Genomic DNA, 8,930 nt, shown 5'->3' with positions numbered 1-8,930 from the left:
CCCCTTCCCTCTCAGTTCAGCCTTAGTGGTTAGGACCATCCAGATGTTGCACTGCTTAAGGTGCGGCATGTTCTGAGATGTTGAGAAGCCATGCAATCAAGTGTTGGGCTGATTCAGCCTAATGCATTTTATAAAATAGAAACTGGATATCGATGCCAGCCACTCCAGATTGCAGGCCTACTGGCTGAAGTTGTTGGGAGTAGAAGTTCAGCAACATCTGGAGAGCACACAGTGGATGATCTCAGAGCCATGGCTGAACACATGCAGAAAAACCTCAGGCTTAACCTTGCATCTTTCCAATTAAGGGGTTAGAGATTCAATGTCAGTTGGCAGGGGCAATACTGGATTTTGCAACCTGTTTGGCCAGCTGGAAAGCCCTTCCTATGATACAATAATTGCATGTGTCCAAATAGCAAAAATGACTGTGTTTGAATTTGCTTTGTGCTCTTCAGTTTTGGGCTGCAAAAACAGGAAGATTCTGGTCAGGCTTGTACAAATAAAAACAGACAAGCTAGTTCTGTGGCCCTGTGATGACAGGCTGCATTTATCTATTACCCCAAGCTGTAACATGATTTGCTTTTAATTTAGTATGTGGTATGGTCTCAACTAGTTGTGGCTTATTCCAAAGATCATGGTTAAAACAAATCATGGTTTAGCATTTCATACTTCTTAAGTCCCTTCAAGCCCTTTTCAGAAATCCTTGCAAACACAGCACATCATCAGTAGCATAAGCTCTGCATCACAGTTGCAAATCCAGATGTCAGAAAAAACAGTAAAGCATTGGAATCAGTGTTGTCTTAGAGCTGAGTGAGGCTAAGTGAGGCCAACTCCTGCAGGATTTTGAAAACAAGGGAGGCACTGTCATTCTTGCCATTTTGCTTTCCCAGAATGGTAAAAAAGTTAATTTTTCTTTTACTCAAGGATATTCTTGACTCATGCTTCATCAACATGGACAACAAAAAGGTGGTCAGTTGGCAGTGTCCAATGGATAAATGGACTGACATCCTTAATTTAACACAGCTACAATATTTCTTATGCAGAAAGTGAACAGGGGTATGACAGAACAGTTTGCAGCTTGAATTATCCATTTATCTTTCCTATCCACATAATAAGAGCACCCATCAAGAGAACAAATTATAACATTTCAGAAGAACATGTACTACTTAGAACCTTTTATTGAACTTAACTGGTTCACCAAAGGTATGTGGGTTTAGAAGTGATGAAATTCTTTACAGGTCAGGTTGCATGGTAAATTGGTCACCTTTTAGCATTCCAGAGAGGATTTAAGAACTGAATTATAATTTGCACAACAGGGCAGCTGAAAGAGAGATGGGAAGTTCTGGAGAAGGGTAGGATCCTGAGGAAGAGAGACCCTTTCCTAATCTCCACCTGAGTTCTGGGGGAGTGTCTTCTTCCTGGGAAGAAGTCCACATCGTCATTGTGCATGTAATTGCACCAGCACTTCCTTACAATACATGTTTTTCACACATGATTCATTTATTGTGTATATTCTGTCCTATGCATTTCAATGGTGTGCTTGTTATTCATTGTATTTATTGTAAATTTTTGATCAAAGAGCAGTAACTTTTATCCTTGGTGATTATATGTTTGCTTCCCATGTGTGCAGTCCTTCTTTCCACTGAATCTAGGATCATTACAGACTTGGTATCTGCAGGTTCCCAACATAATGTGACTCAAATTTGGTGGACTAAGAGTGGGATCTGTAACACTTTACTAAGAGGCTGAAAATGGACTTGTTTATCTTACTATTAATATTTCTAAATCTGTATGACAAAGGCACTGAATTTGTACTATATTTGTTTTCATTTCTTGTTCAAGTTTTTTCCAGTTAATAAGTTGTTCAGTTTGCTTGCTTCCATTACTATTTCTGATATTTTGGAAGTTAATTGTGGAATTCTTTTTATCATAACAACTTAATGTTGCTGTTGAGTTTGCATCTATAATGTATTTTAATTTCTTTCTAATTCTGGTTGCCGTTAGTTCTTTTGATAGAAATTTCTACTTTTGTATCTGTGAGTTGGGTACAGGAGTCAAAATATTTTAAATAAAAATGCCCTCCTTCCCAAAGATAACATCTTACATATATTTATAGGAAATTTAGACTTCAGTTTTTGGTTTCTGCCAATCCTTATGCACAAGATCAAAACATGATTTACGAGGATAACTGCAGTTGTGCGACATGAGGCCTTCCCTTGCCCACACCTTATGCACATCTAAGGACTCATGAAAGAAATGCTTCTATTTTAACAGGTTACCTTCTACATATTTCTAAAATTACTTTGGGGTGGTAACTATTTTTCAAGTAATACATTTTTTAAAACTGTACAAGCTTTGGAACTTACGGTAGCACCTAGCCAAATCTGATTGATCTTGAACAAGTTAAAGAGGGTTGAACTTGGTTAGTACTTGGATGGAAATCCAATCCAGAAAATCCTAGGGCTGAAAGTCTGGAAAGATGGAAAAACATCTTGGAAGAAGGCAATGGCAAATCAGTTTGGTTTTGTTACCAAGGAAATGATATGCATGGACCCATTAAAGTACTAGGTGTTTTGTTTGTTTATTTATAAATTTATGCAACGCCCATCTCCCCCTCACGGGGGGACTCTGGGCGGCTTACAATAAAACAAGTTATACATGACTTGAAGAAATCTTACCAAATACAAGTCCACCTACTAGTGTGGTTGAATTATTTTTAAGAATTGGTGGAGGTACTCCATCTATTGCTGTAAGTTAAAGATCTGATAAGAAGGTTGATTTTATAAATTGGATACATACTAACAAAAAGTATTAATACACTTATTTGGATTATAATGATCACAGGAATTTAGTGTTCCCAAAGGGCCAAAAGAGTAACTTTTAGCACCTTTTGAGGATCAGTTCTGTTTGCCTTCAGACCAAGTGTCAGTTTCTCAAACTTGTTTAGCTGCAAGCTGAGGAAGTAGTTATACACAGTAGTTGAAATATGCTCCATCATGCATGGACCAAACCTCAATTTGTCACAGAACCTGGCTTATCTGAAGCTTCTGTTATCTTGTTATTAAGCACTCCACTTTTAAACTTACTTTGTTTCTGCTTGCTCTCAACCCAGCCCAAAGTTGATGGACAAATGCCTAAGCTATCTAGTCTATATTACCCACATTGGTTTTTTAAAGTAATTTTTACTGAAGATTTTTTAAATATGTTACCTACATTGTGTTTGATTAAAATGAACTATTAGCTGGAATGGGATGGACTGATAAATCTAGGGTTGATATAAGTCCTAAATACTGGTTATATCTTTTCAACAATCCAAAGCATCAAGAGAAGGTGAAATCACTGTATTTCTCATCTGTTTTGCTCAGTTAACTCCATTGTTCTTCCTCCTCCCTTTCTCTGAACTGGGGCCAAAATTGTAATCCCTAGATGAAGGATTTGAAAGATTTATGGCTGTTGTTGAAACTACTATGCTATTAATGACTATTCTGTGAGTACTTCTGTTATTGATAACGAAACTCTGACAGTAGATTTAGTCAGGGAGGAAGTTGTTAAGAGGGTGACTTTCTTTTTGGAGTTATGTAAGATACATAACTTACTGCTGGAATGAGTTACTTGTTACTTGAAGTAAGCAGTTGAGTGAAATGGGGACACTATGAATGTAAACCAAAACAGATTCAGGGAATATTCACTAATTCATTGGAAAGGAGAAAGAAAGCCAAAGCCTTTGGAAGCTATAAACAGAATTTATAGTACAGTAATAGGAAGAATGGCATTCTGTTCATATATAAACCAAAACATTAGATACTATTAAAAATTACATGTACTCAGACAAATTACAGCGCCAGTAATCCAAAATTAATATGTTTGGTAATCACACCGTCTACCAGACAAATACGTTCTCTTTAGTGACCACACATCTTTTTCTAGCTGGTCAAATCCCTTCTTTCATAATCACATCATAGATAATGTGAACAGTCAAATTTTATGAATCATATTAAAATATATTTCTGAAATGGATGAATGTGCTGAGATGTTACAAATTAATTGGAATCGTAAGGTGAGACATGTGATATATGAAGAGACTAATAATGTTTTTGACTCTGATAGTTATGCATAATTATTTCTCCAGGAGATGTAGTTAGAGGAGTCCTGCAAAAAACATATGATATTAATCAACAGGCCCAAGTGTGTAACAATCTCTAAAAATCTAAATAACATCCATAAACATTTTTCTCCCTGTGCCAGAAATAAGTTCTTCTCTCTCTTTAGAAACAGAAAATTTCCTCTTAGTAATTATGATGATGATGGTAAAAACCTGAACAGGTTTTTACCATGAATTAGTGAGACAACTTTGGATTGGTTGTGTAATTCTGGTTCAGCCAGCTGAAGATGTATGATGTAATCTTAGTTTTATTTTGCAATCTTCATGCTATTGGTTAATTTGCCTGACCTTGCAATGGAGAACTTAAATCCTGACCCCTTTCAGTTTGGTGAAAATTAACTTTAATTGACTTTATATAATTGAGGAAGCATATAGGTATTCTGCTAAAGTAGTGTATTTACCGAATGATGTATGGATAAGGAAAAATATAGAGAGGGACAGAATGGGCATCTGTAACATTTTAAAGACTATATGAGAAACCCATCCAAATTGCTTTCCTTGTGTCTACATGCAGACATCGTGGAGGCTAGTTGATACTTTTGTTGGGGGGCAGGGGATTCAGTAATTGCTCCTGCAGCTGGAGGGTAGTGCCTTTCTTATGCCAAATAACTCAGATGTCTCCTTTCTGTATTCCATTAGCTTGTCTAAGTAGCAAAGTAGTATCTTGTACAACAGCTGGCATATGGCTACATTCAGTGTTGTAAATGCCTGTTTTAAGACCTCCAGCCAATACACCTGATCTAGTGATCATTAACCCTAGGTTCCCACCACATGTAGGAAACTCCCCACAGACCTATACACAGGTGAAGCTCTCTTGAATCACAACAAACTAAAAGATGGGAAACTGTAAGCTTTTTTTATGAGGGGAAGCTATGTGAGGAAAGATCACCTGAAAAAAAAAAGTGAAAAGAGCAAGTGTGCTGATTTTGCAACTGGCTATTTTCTCAATAGCTGTGACCATGTTGCATATTGCCATAGCAGGTGGATGTGGAAGGGAGTGGGAGTGACAGAAGATAGATTCTAAACAAAGCACATACAAAGAAGCATTGGAAGCTCTAAGGATGGAACTGTAATCTCAGGGTGAGGGGAACAGAAATGGCTAAGCTGAACTCAACAAGTAGGTGATAGAGAGAGATGCTAGACCCACCAATGGGGAAATGGATGGAAATTAGTCTTAGCAATGATTAGATATCTCTAAGGAGGATACAATTGTTTATTGCTAGTGCCACATCCTTGCTGAGTCTTCCTCTCCCATTTCCCTGTATTAGAAAAGTTCTCCCCCTTGACATTCCACAAAAATGATACAGCTCTTCTGAACCACAGAATGGCACGCTGTTGTTATCTAGAACACTATATTTTACGAAGTGAGTGAGTCACATTCCTAAACAGAGTGGTAGTCTTACGAGTACAAGACCTTAGCAGCATGAGCATAATCATCTTTAATACTCAATTTTTTTTAAAGGCAATTGCAGAACAGTAAATGTAGTCATCTTTAAGCTGCAATATAATTCTTTGCTGTTCTGTGCTGTAGCAGAAAATATGGTTGCCTGTCTGGAAAGATTTGTACTGTAGTAGTAGTCAGCATTCCCCAGATATACTAGACTACAACTCCATTGTCCTTAGCAAGCATGCTGTGTGTGGACAATGGGAGTAGTAGCAGAACACATCTACCATTTGTAAATGTTATGAAGTGTTACATTCAAAGAAAATATGTTGATGCCGTTAGATGTCTGATTTATGATATGGGCATGAAATTATTAATATTTTTTACTTTAAAGTCTTTTTTGCACTCATATGTGGATGTGTAACCAAAACAATATCCTACATGACGATTCCATGGGTTAATATGTACAAGCCCCCTGAGATACATTGAATATGCACTGAATTTAGGTACTATATGCCAGGTAGTATAATATTTCATGCTATTTTGTGCCTTTCATCTGACCTTGATTCTAACATAAAGCCCTCAATGCAACTTAAATAGGAAAGTATGCTATAGTTCTATATTTATAGAAGTGGTGACAGATGCTGACTTTTCAAGAACTGTTTCGCAGATTCAGTGCTGCTCTCTGACCTTTCACCCTTGCAACACCAGCTCACACTTCTGCTTCAGCAATTTCTGCTCTTACTCAAGCAACTTCTGTTTGGTGGTTTGGTCCCTTTGTGCACCGAGCTCTGAAGAAACTTATTTGCGATCTCTGGGACAGATAGGCTACGCTGTTCTTTCAGAGAATGAAGGCTATTGCAAAAGACACCCACAGAGTAGTGGTATACAATTTCACTCATTTAAAAATGTGCTAAGGCCACTATACAGCATGAGGGGCATGCAGTGTTGTGGGGGGGGAGGACTTTTCTGCTCATTGTGCTGAATGTGGCCTTCAAATTCTCCTAAAGCCTAAACCTGACACAGACTTCCTATGTTCACACAAGTACATGTACATAAATATACGGGATTCCAGAAAAAGTTACAGCTGCTTTAAGGAGTTGCAGATAGGCCGTATGTTTGTACCCATATGTTTGTACCCAAAATTAAATTTTGATTTGCTGGCTAGATCCAGGACTTCAGAGATGAAGCATTGTTCTGAGTCAAAGCAACACTCAGATTTCCCAGCTGGACAGACTGGGTGTTAGAAGATTCAGCCTAACTGGTGATAACCTTTTCTATCTTTTCCTGAGGACCCTTAGAGCAGGGGTTCCTAAACCTTTTGCCATCACACCACCCTTTAGTGTAATCTTAATGTACACACCTCCCCTAAAAATCCAAACACCAAAACAAACACAAATGAACAAGGAAAACAATACAGTGAAACTTTGGGAAAGGTGGATTTATTGTAACAACGCACACCTAAAAGGTTCTTCACACCTCCCCTGGACTCTGTCTGCACCTCCCCAAGGGAGGTTCACCTCACAGTTTGGGAAACCCTGCCTTAGAGGATGAGGTCTGCCAGAGAGGTTTGAAATTATTCTTCCTTCCATTTTGCAGTAAGAGATCATCAACTTGAAACATATAGACTTGAGAACTGCATTGTGCTAGTTAATAGCTGTTGATAGTGAGGTTGAACAATAGTACAAGATGTTTCCAAGAAACCGTGTGTCATAATATGACGTTCCAGCTAGATTCATTCTGGAGGTGGCGTAACTGGAGAGGGGGCAGTTCTGATTTTACAGCGCTCAAGAGGGATTCCTTATCAGAATGCAGATGTATGTGCTTTTGAAAAATGGTCCAGAGACTCTCTCAATAAATAGTAAGAGTGGCAAATAGGCGAGATGTTCAGCTGTAGGCTCCACTTTGTATGCATTGCAATCACTTCATATCTATTTAAGATTAATATACTTAATATACTGATAATTTCTAAAACGAGATGAAGGTAATGTTTGTTGGGCGGTGTTGGGCTTCAGTGCTTAGTGACTGTGGTCTAGACAACAGTTTTCCCGACGTTTCGCCGGCAACTGTGGCTGGCATCTCCAGAGGCACAGTAGTCCGCTACACAGACCATAGGCGACTGAGCAGGGACTGGCCTGTCTTTATAGCCAGGTGTTCTAACTGCAGTGAGATTTAGTCAAAAGGAAAAATGTGTAGTACTGGAAGCTATCCACAGTACTATGGATGGGGGTGCACATTCTGTCTATGATATTCTTCTGCCCTTAGACCAGATCTGTCCAACTGATGACCCACTGAGCTAACTGCAGCCCATCTGGCATGACAAAAGTCCCACCAAAGGAGCTTAGTTAGGGCCAGTAATTCGAATGACTACTTATATGTATGTGCATGTGCCTTTGAATCATTCCTGGCAACTTCCTGGACAGGTTTTCTTGGCAACATTTTAGAATTGATTTCCCATTGCCTTCTACCTAGGGCTGAGAGAGAGGCCCAAAGTCGCCCAGCTGGCTTCATGCCTAAGGTGGGACTACTCATAGTCTCCTGGTTTTTAGCCTAGTGCCTGAACCACTGCACTGCTAGCTCTTCCCAAGACTCCTAGACAGCAGCAAAGGAGTCAGGTTTTCTGTATGACCACGCTGCCCTCTAGTGGTCTTTGCAATGGAATGGCCCTAGCTTAATAAGGGCTTATCTGGAGCGTTCTAAGTGGAGTTTTTCTTTTTTTTTTAACATTTAAATATTTTATTGGTGAAGTATAACAGTTGGAAGATAGCATGAAGTAAAGCAACAATATAACATTGCTAATATAATCAAGAAAGAATATAGAAAACAGTAATTAAATGAGTGACGTTTGAAGAAACTAAAGATATATCCATAAAGTATTAATACAGAACTAGCTCAGTACTTCGACATATTATTAAATCTAACCATCTATTGCTCCATCTCTGTAGTTTTAATACAATATATTATTTCAGTACAATTATATTTATATACAATAAATATTTAGATTCTTAATATTGTGTTATTTAGATGCCTTAGAGTATTGAATATAGATAAGTGGATATTCTATCAATATTAATTATAGTTTTGGATATTAATGTTACAAGCATTACGATTATTTAACCTTTCCTTCAAAATTAAATATAACATTGGAAATGAATGAAAAAATAGAGGAAGAGCATACATCAAGGTATTTGTTTTATAATAAAGGTTTCAGTCTTAAGCTAAATTACTTGATATTAAAGTCTCCATTGTGTTATTAGTTGGTGTGCATATATATACTGTATATATGTTTGTATGCATATATGAATGAGTATGGATATATGGGCTTTTATACATGTTGATAAAGGAAGAATAAGTGAACAAAAAAAAACAAGTTTAGCAGATTCGAAA

Source organism: Candoia aspera, chromosome 1 (assembly GCF_035149785.1).
Source record: "Candoia aspera isolate rCanAsp1 chromosome 1, rCanAsp1.hap2, whole genome shotgun sequence".
NCBI classification, from domain to species: Eukaryota; Metazoa; Chordata; class Lepidosauria; order Squamata; family Boidae; genus Candoia; species Candoia aspera.
Note: the sequence above shows the minus strand (reverse complement) of the source record.